The 14,479-nt window shown below is 44.4% G+C and overlaps 1 pseudogene; it reads left to right on the top strand.

Moving 5' to 3' along the window:
• The first annotated feature begins 1,046 nt into the window (after positions 1 to 1,046).
• Positions 1,047 to 1,535, top strand: LOC129063315 (S-phase kinase-associated protein 1-like; annotated as a pseudogene).
• Positions 1,536 to 14,479: the final 12,944 nt, after the last annotated feature.

Below are 14,479 nucleotides of genomic sequence, written 5' to 3'. Positions count from 1 at the left end.
CCCCCTCCCAGCCAGGCACTCATGCTGTTTCTTCTTCCCTCTTCTTCCCGATACTATTCACACTCCTCCAGATACCCTAAATATTATACACAAATGAGCAGCCCTGGGTTGGGCGGGGGGAGTCGGTGGGGGGAGTGGGCACTGTGCACTGCTACTGCCTTGGTATTGTGCATGATGTTTGGGCACTATACTAGTTATATCTGACAGGAGAAGTTTGTGTTGTACCAGTGCATGCCTTGGAAAGACTTACGTAATGCAAAAGTTTGTGTTTTTTTTTCAATCTGACAAGTTGCTGTAGCAACCCAAAGAAGTGAAGGAGAAAGCAGCCACCTCACTGCCCAGATATTGATTTGTTCAGATGTTTCAGTGTCTCATGATATAATAAAACCACAAAAACTTTCTTAAAAAATAAAATAACTACGATAAATATTCCAATGGGAAAAAGTAGATAACATGCAAAAAACACATGGATCATATAAACAGAGAGATGGAAACTCTAAGAAAAAAAAATCAGAAAGAAATGTGAGACATAAAAAACACTGTAACAAAAATAAAGAATGCTTTTGATGGGCTCATCAGTAGACTGGATATGGCCAAGGAGAAATCAGTGAGCACACAGACACATCAATGAAAACTTCACAAACTGAAATGCAAACCGAAAAAAGAATGAAAAAAAAAAAAAAAGAAACAGAATATCCAAGAAGCGTGGGACAATTACAAAAAGTATAACATATGTGTAATGGGACTACCGGAGGAAGAAGAAAGAGAGAAAGAAGAAGAAAAGATAATGACTAGGCGTTTTCCCAAATCAATGACGGACACCAAACCATAGATCTAGGAAGCTCATTGAATACTGAGCATGATAAATACAAAAATACCTACACCTAAGCACAGCATGTTTAAACTGCAGAAAAGCAAAGACAAAATTTTGAATGAAGCTAGGGGAGCTGTAAGTTGCCTTGTTCTCTGCCTTTTTCTGTTGTGTCTACTGATGCTGCCCAGCTCTCATCAGCCTCTGGCCTACTCTCTCCTTGAGACTGAGCACCATGCCTTCAGTTAAGTTGCAGAGTTCTGATGGAGAGAGATTGGAAGTTGATGTTGAAATTGCCAAACAATCTGTGACTACCCAGACCATGTTAGAAGATTTGGGAATGGATGATGAAGGCAATGATGACCCAGTTCCTCTAACAAATGTTAATGCAGCAATATTATAAAAGGTCATTCAGTGGTGCACCCACCATAAGGATGACCCTCCTCCTCCTGAGGATGATGAGAACAAAGGAAAACAAACAGATGATTTTCCTGTATGGAGCCAAGAATTCCTGAAAGTTGACCAAGGAACACTTTTTGAACTTATTCTAGCTGCAAACTATTTAGACACCAAAAGTTTGCTTGATGTTACATGCAAGACTGTTGCCAGTGTGATCAAGGAGAAAACTGAAGAGATTTGCAAGACCTTCAATATCAAAAATGACTTTACCAAAGAAGAGGAAACCCAGGTACACAAAAAGAATCAGTGATGTGAAGAGAAGTGAAATATTGTGCCTGACACTGTAACACTACAAGGATTGTTCTAAATACTAGTTGCACTGCTCTGCTTATAAGTGTTAACATTAGACAAGCAGTAGACAAATGCAGCAGCAAATCAATTGTATTAGTGGAATGTTGTCCTCATTGCCTGGGTAGTTTGGGTACAGTTTCCAAACATATGGCTGTTTCTTTCTATATGATCAGAAAGTTTATTTTCTATTTGCTCTTAATAAAATTGAATTGTGGGTTCTCTATTTTAAAAAAGAAAGAAAGAAGCCAGAGGGAAAAAATACATTTTACTCACAGAGCAAGAAGGATAAGAGCTATATCAGACTTCCCAGTAGAAACCATGAAAAGAAGAAAATGGAGTAAAATTTTTAAAGTATTGAAATTAAAGTACCCACCAACCTAGAATTCTGTGTCTAGCAAAATTATGCTTGAAAGTGAAAGGGAAATAAAGACTTTCTCAAACAAAAATTGAGAGAATTTGTCACCAGTAGGCCAGCCTTCGAAGAAATGTTAAAAGAGTTCTTTGGGGAGAAAAAATGATGTAGGTCAGAAATTTGAATGTACATAAAGAAAGGATGGACATCAGAGAAGGAATAGTAAAGATAAAATGAAATATTTTATTTATCTTATTCTTAATTGATTTAATAGATAACTATTCAAAGTAATAGTAGCAAAAATATAACAAAAAAAAGTATTGGGTGATTATAGCATGTAGACATGTGAAATGAATACCAGCAATGTTATAAGGGATGGGAAAGAGGAATTGGGGATATTCTGCTATAAGGTACCACAATATGATATACTGCTATTGAAAGTAGACTTAGGCCCTGGCTGTATAGCTCAGTTGGTTAGGGTATCATCCCAATATGCCAAGGTTGTGGGTTTGATCTCTCATCAGGGCGCATACAAGCATCAACCAATGCATGCATAAATAAGTGAAACAACAAATCTCTCTCTCTTCCCCTTTCTTGCTCCATTTTCCCCTTCCTCTCTCTCTGAAATCAGTAAGTAAAAAAAAAAAAAAGTTAAAGTAGACTTAGATTCATTGTAAATGTATATACTGCAGACTACAGGACAACAACTAAGTTTTTAAAAAAAAAATTTAACTGATACACTAAAAGAGGGGAGAAAATTGAATCATGTAAAACCAGATAGGCAGGAAAAATGAAACATAAAGAAGTTACAAACATGGCAGATATTAATCAAACTATATTAATCACCTTAAATGTGAATGGTGTACATACACCAATTAAAAAACAGATTATTAGAGAGATAAGAAAGACAAGCCTTAACTATCTGTTGTCTATAAGAAGTCCACTTTAAAAATAAAGACATAGCCCCGGCCGGTGTGGCTCAGTGGTTTGAGCACTGGCCTGTGAACTGAAGGGTTGCTGGTTCAATTCCCGGTCAGGCCATATGTCTGGGTTGTCATCCAGGTCCCCAGTTGGGGGTGTGTGAGAGGCAACTGATCAATGTATCTGTCGCACATTGATGTTTCTCTCCCTCTCTTTCTCCCTCCTTCCCCCTCTCCAAAAATAAATAAAATGTTTTAAAAAGCACGCATTTCTTTAAACAACAACATAGATTAAAAGGGTGGAGAAAGATAAACTATGCTAATACTAATCAGAAAGCTGCAGTAGCTACACTGATTTCAGAAAAAGCAGACTTTGAAACAAGGAAGATTATCAGGGATGAAGTGGAACGTTTCATAATGATAAAGGGATATCTCCAAGAAGTTGTTACAGTCCTTAATGTGTAAGCACCTAATAAGAGAGCATCAAAACACATGAGGCCAAACACTGATAGAACTGCAAGGACAAATGGACAAAAGCACTATTTGGAGATTTCAACACCCTACCATGAGTAATTGACAGACCCAGCAGGCAGAAAATCAGTAAGAACATAGTTGAACTAAACAGCACAATCAATCAACTGGATCTAATTGATAGACTACATCATCCAACAACCACAAAATGCACATTTATTTTCAAGTTCACATGGAACATTCCCCAAGATAAACCACATACTGGGCCATATAAACCACCTTAACAAATTGTGAAGAACAGGAGTCATACAAAGTATGCCCTCAGCTCACAAGGAAATAAAGCTGGAAGTCAGTAACAGAAAAATAGCGGGCCTGTTTATCTGTTGCAAAGTAGGAAAATAAAAATACTGAGTTGTATGTATATATATTTGTGTGGGGGGGGCATGCATGTGTGTATGTGTGTGCATGTTTGATTGCAGTATGATGGTGGGAGTATTGGCAATTTCCTAATTTTCTCAACATTTCTAATTTTCTTCAGAAGCATAGTGGGGAAAATAAAAAATATATAGCTGACAGTTTGGAGAATTATTAGGTTAGGTCATCTCATCTTCCTTGAGAACTTTCTTGTGGCGCAGGGGGCCCACGTCATTCTGTGCTCCCCATATGCAAACTGTGTAATGTCAAGATTTCCTGCTTCCCTTGGTCTCTATTCTCCGTTTTCATGAGTTTGGGAAAATGCTCCTTCCTTCCTTTCTTCTCTCCCTCCTCCCTCCCATCCTTCCTCATTCTCTCGTTCTCTTCCTTTCTTCTCACTCCTTTTTTTCTTCTTGGGATGTGCTTGGAGAAGTAAGAGAAGATGCAATTCTTAAAATATACCCTCTTCTTTCTTGTTTATATAATACTTTGCTGTGAGCCTTCTAGGAGGCCAAAGGACAGCACACAAGCAAAATCAGATTATAACCATTCTGCTATCTGTCCCTTGCCAAGCTGGATCCCAGGTGGAGCCGCAGGACAAAGGTCTGGGGGTTGCACCAGGAAGCAAAGCAAGCACACCCCAGGAGGGGGGCTCCACATGCCTTGGATCAGGCTCGGAAGTGGAGAGAAGTAGCCAGACTCCCTCCAACCTAGCATAGGGTCTATGCTCAGAGAGGACAAAGTTTCAGTGTCTGCCTCTATGAAATGGCACTATTGTGAGAACCCACCGAGATGACACACGGGCCTGGTAGAAGGAGGACCAGGCTCAGGCCAGGAGCTCACTCAGTGTAGGCTGAACCCTATGTGTGAAGATGGGTCTGGGGTGGGAGGAAGTGTTTGCAGGTCAAAAAGCATATGTTTTGAGAAGCCCTCTTTCTGTTGTTGGCATTGGGAATTCGCATCTTCTGTGAATCATTTCTTCTTGCAGTGTTGGTGTTTTCCCCGCCTCATCTCAAAGTCATGTGAGCCCCTAGTGCCAGTTTCTGCTTCCTCCTGGGCGGGCCGCCAGCAGCCGCCTGTCTATGCCGTCTTGAGGCAGCATGAGGGACGGACAAGGAGGCTGCGCACAGTGTCCCTCTCCTGGGAGAAGGCCCTGCTCTGGACTTGCCAGGTTTTAAGAATCTGGCATGGGGTAGTGGAAAGAACTCTTGATTGGTATTAGAAACCCTGAGTGCCTCGTGGTCCTGCCATGGAACTGCCTGTGCCGCCTTGTTCCAGCTTCCACCTAAGAAGTCTGGCCTGAATATCTTGAAGGGCCTTCTCAGCCTTGTGGTCCCAAGGGAAAGGCTGGGACCAGTGGAGGAAGGCTATCAGGGAGCTGAGCCCATTCTTCCAGGGTCCTCCCTCGAGGCCCCCGATGCAACCCCACTCCCCGACATGGTTCGAGGCAGTGGCAGCTACTGGTTAACGCAGACCAGATGCAGCCCTTTCCCCAGGCATGCTCAGCAGCCTTCCTCCTCAGAGGCCTTGGAGATATTTGAAACTCCGTGGAGTTTGGCATCAGAGGCTGAGTGGAAACCACAGCTCCATTACGTGAGCACATATGATCTCCCTGGGAGGAGAGAGGCAACTAGCCTCAGAAAATGAGAGGCAAGTTGGAGGCCACTGCTCTGTGGAGAACACTTTTGCCTCCCGTGTAGGACAGTGCCTGGGAGCCCCAAGGAGGGCAAGCCCAGTGTGCTGTGCCAGAATGGAGTGACCTCAGAGGCAGTGGGCTCCCTAATACCAGAGGATGGGACCAAAGGCCAGGGGCTGTTAGAAAAGAAACTTGAACCCCCTATGCAAGCTGGACCTTCACCAAGGAGCCATTCTACCTTTCCCCTAATGTGATCACATATGAGGTCTGTCCAGAAGGCATCCAGCCATGAGAAATAGAGACATTTATTGAAGAAGATACCAGTACAACATACAAGAAACATTGTACATAAGACAATGATGCCTCAGTGACCTTCAAAATAGGTACCTTGAGACCTCACACAGTTCTCCAATTGCCATCAGCTGCTTTGTCATGTTTTCCTGAGTCTCATCGACAGTCTGAAATCTCTTCCTTTTCAAAGGTTATTTTAGTTTTGGGAAAATCTAGAAGTTTTGGGATGCCAAATCTGGGCTGTAGGGGGGCTGAGTCACCTGGGTGATTTGATGTTTTGCTAAACAACTCTGCACGAGAAGTGATGAAGTGATGCATGAGCGGATGCACTGTCATGATGAAGCTGCCAATCACCAGTTTCCCATAGCTGTGGCCTTCTGAATCATCTGAATAGTTTCCACAGAGGAATGTTCAAACTTAATGCAAAATCTGATGCAGATTTGCTGCTCTACTTGTTCAGTCATTTTGAATGCGATGACCACACAGTACACATGCTCACTCAATGGCTTCTACCGCCCCCACTGACTCATACAGTGAAGTCTTCATTGTTCACACATGTGCATTATAGCCCACTCTCCTTGGCCGCCATGTTATATCAATGTCATGCAAACTGTTTTCACTATATTAACAATGGCTTGACTTTTTCCGGACAGACTTTGTATTTTGAAAGCTTTATGTCTTCCAGACAAATCCTTGAAGAAGAATAATTCCATTGAATGAGAATGACCTCCTGTCCTTCCTCTTCCCCTGGGCAGACAAAGCAATTAAATTTGCACAAATGAGTGAAAAATGATCCAGAGCCACTGCCAGTTAAGATACTCCAGCTTCTATCACTGCCTAGTTGGGGAAATTTGTGTCAATAATTTTTATCTTTATCCTCAGATTCCCATTTGCCTAATGGAAATAATGAGCCTAACCTGGAAGGTGGGTGGGTGGGGGTGCATAAAAGGGTCAGGGCAAGGCTCAGAGTCAAGTCACTGTTACTCTCAAGTGACATTGATTAAATCCTCACTTCCCATTTCTAAATAATCCAAGACCTAAATAATAACTGCCCATCAGCACTGTGGTTGGCAAAAATAACCAAGATACACGCTGTGGATGGCTAGTCCGCCAGCTTCATGAGTATAGCACCTTGAGGGTTGAGTGATGGTCTGGAATGGGCACTTTGAATACTACTGACATGACTTCTTAAAAAAATTGTGGTGACATTGGTTTATAACATTATACAAGTTTCAGGTGAACAACATTATAATTCACATCTATGTATACTACATTGTGCATACCACCAAAAACCTAGTTTCTATTCATCACCAAATACTGACCCCCTTACCCATTTTGCCGTCTCTCTACTCTCCTCCCCTTCTGGTAACCACCAGTCTGCTGTTGACATCTGTGAATTTGTTTTTGTTTTCTTTATTATGTGGTATTATGTGGTTTTTAGATTCCACATATGAGTAAGATCATGTGGTATTTGTCTGTCTCCATCTGACTTATTTCACTTAGCACAGTAACCTCAAGGTCCATCCATATCGTCCCAAATGGCAAAATTTTTTCTTTTTTTAATGTCTGGGTGATATTCCATTGTTTATATATACCATATCTTCTTTGTCCATTCATCAATCAATGGCTACCGAGGTTGTTTCCGTATCTTGCCTATTGTAAATAATGCTGCAATGAACAAAAGAGTGCATATATTTTTTCAAGTGTTTTTATTTTCTTCAAATAAAAGATGAGGAAAATGGGCAGAACTGAAATTATTCAATAATACAGTAATTCAATTCTTAATTTTTTGAGGAACTGCTATACTATTTTCTGTAATGACTGTACCAACTTACATTTCAACCAACAGGGCACAAAGTTTCCCTTTTCTACACATCCTCTTCAACACTTGTTATTTCATGTCTTTTTGGTAACAGCAGCTCCAACAGGTGTGAAGTGATAACTCATTGTGGCTTTGATTTGCTTTTCCCTGATGGGTTAGTGATGTTGAGCATCTTTTCATATGCCTGTTGCCCTTCTGTATGTCTGCTTTAGAAAAATATCTGTTTGGCTTCTCTGCCCATTTTTTAAATCAGTAGTTTTTTGTTGTTTTTGAGTTACATGAGTTCTTTATATATTTTTGATATTAACCCCTAATTAAATATATAATTTGCAAATATCTTTTCTCATTTGGTAGATTGCCTTTTTGTTTTGATAATGGTTTCCTTTGCTGTGTGGAAGCCTTTTAGTTTGTTATAGTCCATTTGTTTATTTTTGCTTTTGTTTCCCTGCCGTTGGAGTCAAATCCATAAAAATATTGTTGAGACCAGTGTCAAGGAGCTTGCTGCCTATGTTTTTCACAGTTTCTGGTATTCTGTTCATGTCTCTAATCTATGTTGAGTGAATTTTTGTGTAGCTGACATGGCTCTGAAGGGCAGAAACTGGGGCTGAGACCATGTCTGCTGGCCCTTCTAGCATGAAGTGAAGGCTCAGGAAACACAGTAGATCCCCACGCTTTGGTTCTGCTCAGCGTCTCTTCACCTGGGGTGCTCTAGGCTAGTTACTTGGCTATTTTTGTGGGGTGTAGAACTGACTTTCTTGGTCACTTAGCAACCTCAGTTTTCTCCTCTGTGAAATGGGAATAGCAGCCGTGTCAGCTCCCTGGAAGAGTGTTATGAGGGGTAGGAGGAGTGTTCAGTGGGTTTGGTTATGTGATCAACGCCCACTGTGGGGAGGCCTTAGGCTTCAGGGCTCCAAGGAATGAGAATGCAGAGTGGGCTGCTGCCCTCCATAATTAACCCCAAGGAGAAGGCTGTATTTCCCTGGCACAGAGTCTGGGAGTACCTAGAGCAGGTTTCCCATCCATTTAAGATTTTTAAGATTTCTAAATGGAAAAAAAAAAAAAAAAGGAACTTGGTAGTGGACCTTGAAATAGGCCACTCTGGCTAAAGGTAATGAAGCTTTTATTACCCCTGCCAAATCTCCAAGTGGGTCTCCATCCAGGCCCTCCCTCATCCTTCCTCTCATCCATCGGTGCATTCACGCAGACAGTTGCTTCGTAAATACTTCATGGGCACCCTCTTTGTGCCTGGCACTGGGAATACAGTGCTCAGCATGGTGCCTGTCCTTGGGGAGCTTTCACTTCACATGGGGGAGAAAGACCCTAAACAAATAGTGGGAGAAAGAACCTATACAAATAGCCACACACATCAGTACAACATTGCAACATTTAACAAATGCTAAGAAGGAAAAGAATGAGGTATTGTAACAGTGCATAACAAGGGCCAACTCTTCCTGAAGGCCAGTACTTGCTTTGTGTCTTGCAGTATCCTTAAGCCCTTAAAGTTGACTCACTGGATCATTGCCATGTCCCTATAGGACCTATAGGGTAGACCTGTTGTATCTCCACTTTACTTTTGAGGAAAATGGGCAGAGCTTAGATCTCAGTTGTTGCCCCTAATTTTGTGTCACAGGAGGGCAGGCTTCCCTCTTCTATTTTTTCCCCAAGTGAGGAGACTGAGACTTTGAACAGAAGTTAGTGTTCTTCTCAAGGTCACAGAGACAGGAATGGCTGGATTCCCTTCTTCTCCTACCAAATTCCAACCAACCTGGGACAGAACTTTTAGCCCAGATAAGATAAATTAGGCCTTGAGGAATGAACTCATGGTGCAGTGGAGAAGACGGGCATTATGGAAGATCAGCTGCATCATGGCCCCACAGTTCTTCATCCCTCCCTGTATCCACATCCTTCCCTAATAGCTCTGCAGTGCCCTCCTACCTGGGGTAGAATGTTCTCCCAGCCCTGGGCTCTGGGCTCAGCCCCATGATTTGCTTTGGCTGATAGGATGTTAGCAGACTTGGTGTGAGCAGAGGCTTGGCCAGGCACTCACACATTTCCCTTTTTGCTCTTTCTCTTCTGCCACTGTCATGAGAACATGCCAGCCAGCTTGCTGAATGATGAGACACGTGGCCCTGAGCCAAGTCACCCCTAACGTCCCAGTGAGAGACCCCAGCCCAGATTAGCTGAACCCCACAAACTTGTAGGCTACATCAACATTTGCCGTTAAGGTCGGGTTGTTTTGTGGTGTTATTGTGGCAGCCTATGGCAGATGCAGACTGTCTGCAGCCAGTTTGACTGTAGATTGAAGGTGATAAGGGCACTGCAGGAGGTCTGCACAAAGCAGAGGAGGAACAGTGAATTCTGAACTGAGAGATCAGGGACCGAGTCATAGAATGGTAATACAGAGCTGAAGCTTGAAGGACGAGTAAGAAGGTGTCGCAGGCAGACAGGCAGATGTACTACCACAAGGTATGTTTGGTGATTGTCACTCAGTGAGGGCAATGTGAGCAATGAGCCTGCTGGTGGCAAACCCTGAATGCCAGGCTCAAGAGCTTGGGGCCTCTAAGTGGGCAGTAGGGAACTACTGAAGGTTGATAAGCTGTGAGGGAATGCTATGAGCTGAATGTTCATGTCCCCTCAAAATTCCCGTGTTGAAATCCTACCTCCTGCACTGTGATAGTTATTAGGAGGGGAGTGTTAGCCTTTGGAAGGTGATCCAGTCATGGTGGTGGAGCCCTCATGAATGTAATTAGTGCCCTTAGAAAAGAGACTCCAGAGAGCTCTCTGGTTCTTTTCCTGCCGTGTGGGGATACAACAAGAAGTTGACAGTCTGCCACCCAGAAGAAGGCCACGAGAGCCCTGATCTCAGAATTTCAACCTCTGAAACTGTGAGAGATAAATTTGTGTTGTTTTTAAGTCCTTGGTCTATGATACTTTGTTATAGCAGGTTGGACTAACTAGGACAGGCCAGGCTGACCTTTGTTCTTTTATTTTTCCCATCTAATCAGGTGCCAAATCCTGCATGTTTGGTCCATCTTTTGTGCTCCAGCCCTGCCTCCCTACCCTCATTCTGACCTTCTCAGTGGGGCTTTTGCTCATCCTCCACGAGGAAACCCAGACCTACCTTAGCAGTTTTTCCCTAGAAGAACGATAATTAGAACTTGTGTGTCAGCAGAGCTATTCCTAGCTTTACAGTCAAAGAACCCATTTCTGAAGCTTCTCTAGGATAGGCCTTGGCAGCTTGGGTGGTCATGACCTTTGGAACCTGTCTACCTGGGTTCCGAAACCATGTCACCATATCCTGAGGGAGTGATCTGGGGAGCCATGCCCCCTCTCAGAGCTGTTCCATTCTTACTCCCCTGAATCTTCACTATACCTTATAACATCAGTATCCCTGAACCTTGGAGGCTCAAGGTGCGGGGGGGCGGGTGGAGGTTCTGCCTTCCGGGGGTCACATTGCTAGAATGATGTGGCTCAGGCAGGATGAAACCCAGTCTGTTTGAAATGGGGAAGTCTTGTCTGTTCTGCACCAATATGTCCAGGTGCTGTGTCCTTCTGGGACCCCTTCCTAAAATCCTTTGAGACAGGATGGTACATTTTTTCCAAAGGTGGTTGCCAATAATTTCTTCCTGTCTGAACCTAAATGAGGCTCCTTCCAGCAGGAAGAAGACCTGTTTCCCCTCCCTTTGAATCTCTACTGGCCTTGTGACTTTCTTTGATGAAGAAAATATGGCAGAAGTAGCTTTGTGCCAGTTCGGGGTCTCACCTTAAATGGCCTAGGGCCTCCTGTGTGCTTGCTCGCTTGCTCACTCTCTCTCTCACCAGCTGCCTTGAGAAAGTCTTGAGCAGACTAGAGAGTGACAAGGAACCACAGGGGAAGACAGGCTATGGAAGGAGAAATGAGGAACTGCAGCACAGGCATGTGAGGGAGTTCTCTTGGACAATTTAGCCCTGTGGAGCTCCCTGCTGGGCACAGCCATGTAGAGGAGCAGAGGATTCACCTGGCTGCCCCATAGAACTGTGAGAAATAGCAAATCACTGTTATTTCAAGGCACTAAGTTGCGGTTTGGTGTGTTACACAGCGTAGATAACTGAAACAGGTGGTCACACAGATGCCTTGGTTTGGAGTCCCTGGGATCTCTAACATTCTTCAGGGCCCTGATCCCTGTTTCCCATGGTTGCCAGACAACTGGCAAAGGCTTTCCTCCTATTTAATTCTTGTTGGGGAAGGAGAAGGGAGTTGTGTGATTTCCCCACATTCCATTTTGAAAGCTAATGGAGCTAAGACAAGCTAGTGGAGCTCCTATGAAAAGAATGACAAGCTAAGAGCTTAGACTCTGGGGTCAGACTCCTGGGATTTAAGTTCCGGTCTGCCAATTCCTAGCCATGTGACCTTGGACAATTTACTTAACCTCTCTGTGCCCCATTTTTCTCATCTGCAAAATAAAGTTAATGCTTGCACCTATCTCATGGAGTTCTATGAGTGTTAAATGAGGTAATATATACAAACTCTTAAAAGAGTTCCTGACTCATTATAAGCTCTCAATAAATATTATCTATTGTTCTGCTCCTCTTCCTCCTCTTCCTCCACTATTGTTTTGTCCCAGTATTCTTGACCTGAAGGACCTCAGAGTCTCACAAACTAAAGGTATAGCTAACACCTAAATAGGTAAGGTATAAGACAGAGGAATAAAAATAAGTATGGTCAAAAATAAAATAATGATGATCAAGTCTTGGAGTGGTTTATTGTACCTTCCTGAGAGAAGTGACAATTGAGTTGGGTTTTCAAGACTGACAAGGAGTTTGCTGGCTTTTTCAGTTAGCTTTACATTTGACTCTGAGTAAAAGCAACCACCACCACCCTCACAAAACAAACACAAAAATAGCAGTAGCTTAAACAAGATAGAAGCTTATTTCTGACTCAAGCAGAAATCTGGTGGTGGGAGGCCCAGGGCTCATAGGGTGCTCCACAGTGACAGGCACCCAGGCTCCTTCTATCTTGTTGCTCCAAGATAGGGGGCTCCTATTGTGATGCATGGCCTCCATCCCATGCTTCTTCCTGGTGCAAGGTAGTTGCCAGAGGACCAGCAACTCTGTCCCTTTAAGGACACTCCTGAAAAGCTATACACAGTACTTATGAGCCGTTGTCAAGTCTTCACTCCATGGCTAGTCTAACTGCAAAGGAGGCTGAGAAATCTTTATTATGGGTGGCTATGTGGCCAGCTAGCTAAGAATTGGGGATTGTGTTACTAAGAAAGACTTGGAGAACGGACACTGCAGGTCATAACTGGCTAAGTTCACACGCTAAGGACAGGTGACAGGAAAGGTGATAGGAAAAATAGAATGAGCAGTCTGGGTACTTGAGGCATCTGGAATGGCTGGTTCTGTCTTCACATGGCCTTCAAGGAATATTCACTCTTCTCTCCTGTGGTTCAATGTAGCTACTTCTGTGGACTTGCTTTTAGACTAGCCTCTTGCCAGGCAGACATGCTTCATTCCCAGCTCTGCTGCTGCTCTGCAGGCTCCCTCCTACCCTCAGCACTCATGGGAGGAACGGAGATGCTGGGGCAGCTCTCTGTCCTCACAGCTGGGCGAATCCTCAAGGAACTGGTGGTCACTGAGCAGATGGGACTGCTGAGTGGAGGGCCCACAGAGAAAAGGGCCAGAGCTCCCACAAGGCTTCCAACCTAGGTCTGGACAGTGGGGACAGGGATTTGAAAGGGCTTCCCAGGCCAGGGGAATGCTGTAAACAAAGGTCAGGAGAGGGGGCTCTTAGGGGGCCTTTGAGGAGAGCTGTCCTGTCAGTTCTGGGGGTCTGAGGCACAACAGGGCTAGATGTTTAAGGGATGAGGGCCCACGTACACGTACAGATCACGTAGTGCAGAAAAGCTGGTAATGGCAGTCTGGGACCACAGAGTAAATGTCCAAAGGAAAGAGAGCCACAGACTGGGGAATCTTGGAGCAAACAATGGGAAGCACAGGCCTCACTCTGAGCCCCAGCTCTGGGTTTAGAGGCAGAAAAACAGGAGATTCACCGTTCCAGGTCTGCTTTCTCATCTGTGAAGTGGTGGTGTCTGCTTCCCCAAGAGCACAGTGAGGGTTCCAGATGATAGATGGGAAAGGCCTTTGCAAGCATTCAGGTGCTACACACACATGCCTGTTACTGTGGAGACCTGTGAAAGAAAGGCCTCCCACAAGGTGACATCCCTTCAGAATCCTCAGAGGCTTTCAACAAGGCAGTATTGCCTGGCCTGGGGAACTGCCCTTGCCCACTGTGAACCCCTTCCCTCACCTCCCAGCTTTTCATATCCCTTGGCTCCAGTAGGCCCAGCCCTTGGGTCAGAGCTCTGAATGCAGACTCTAGCCAGCAGCCTGGGTCCTATGACCAGGCCAGCAGTCCATGAGCCTGGACACTTGGTCTGAGGTGGCCTGGATGGCTAGAAAGTCCAGGTACTAGAGGGAATAGTCACCCAGGTAGAACCTGCTGCTCACACCTGGCAGGGACCGCGCAGGCAGCCAATGCGGAGAGTAGCTAAGTGGGTGGCAGCCGCTGGGTGCTGACCAAATCAAATGAAGTGTTTTTACGTGCTGTATTCAGAGTACCACGTCAAGTTGCAGGCTTTGTGATCTGGCTTCCCAACCACAAATGTCTGCTCTGGATATGCTGTGGAGAGGGACAATATGCTTTTATATAGACCTGCAAAGTCAGCCAGCCTGAAAAAAGGAAGTCCCCATCTGCCTTGGTCCTGTAATGGAAGGTGGCAGGGTGGGGGGGCTCAAGGTGTGATCTGGTGAGTAGAACCCAACGAATGCCAGAGACGCCCATTGTTTTCTTTGCCTATATCATCCCCTTTGTAGGAACTGCTCCCTACCACCACCAGCCACAGGTTTCCAGTAAGATTTACCATATGTATTCTCCCCAGATGGTGAGCGCCTGACCCAAGCTGAGCCAGTCAGTGTGTCCTGCAGAGAATTTGAACTTGGGACCAAAAGACTTCAGCTAAGGCTGGCTATC

Source organism: Pteronotus mesoamericanus, unplaced genomic scaffold (genome assembly GCF_021234165.1).
Source record: "Pteronotus mesoamericanus isolate MK-2021 breed Mesoamerican mustached bat unplaced genomic scaffold, CSHL_Meso_final contig_164, whole genome shotgun sequence".
Lineage (NCBI taxonomy): Eukaryota > Metazoa > Chordata > Mammalia > Chiroptera > Mormoopidae > Pteronotus > Pteronotus mesoamericanus.
This window is presented reverse-complemented; position numbering and strand designations above follow the sequence as displayed.